General features: G+C 36.4%; 1 protein-coding gene across 1 annotated transcript in view; it reads left to right on the forward strand.

Annotated features, from left to right (window-relative positions):
- LOC118341759 (cytoplasmic dynein 2 heavy chain 1) overlaps positions 1 to 503 on the forward strand; it is a gene marked incomplete in the record, with an annotated part of 105,682 nt that overhangs the window by 48,077 nt on the left and 57,102 nt on the right.

Below are 503 nucleotides of genomic sequence, written 5' to 3' on the forward strand. Positions count from 1 at the left end.
CATCATTAAGAAAAGATTTAAACCTGTTTATAGAAACCAGCTCCTTAAGTTGTTTGAGAAACAACATCAAGCCACGAAGAAACATCAAGATTAGGACCAAGATGAAGAAATGTAAGTATCTGCATGTTGGAACAAACCCTGTATGACCTCTTTAATTGTTTGTTTTATTGCAGTTTAATTTGTACAACAATATGGCAACTAAAACGCCACCTGAACCAGGCTCTTTAGAAAGCGGAGCACATAATGTAAATGAGTTCAGTGAACTGGCCAGTCAGGCAATGTTTATATTACAAATGTACAATATGTAGGTTATTTCTAGGCTGCAATGTTCATAGAGTACGTCTGAATGTGCTACCCTGCTTCCGCCACCAGGTGGTGCACTTAGAGTAAATAGCAGGTTTTGAATTAGAAGAAGAACAATTGCTTTTCAGTAGCAAATGAAACTATAGAGGAGTTTATACTACTACTACTATTCTTCCTCATTGTATACCTATCTAATGATC

The sequence above is a fragment of the Morone saxatilis genome, unplaced genomic scaffold (genome assembly GCF_004916995.1).
Source record: "Morone saxatilis isolate NCDOM2014 unplaced genomic scaffold, NCSU_SB_2.0 Contig8, whole genome shotgun sequence".
Classification (NCBI taxonomy): domain Eukaryota; kingdom Metazoa; phylum Chordata; class Actinopteri; family Moronidae; genus Morone; species Morone saxatilis.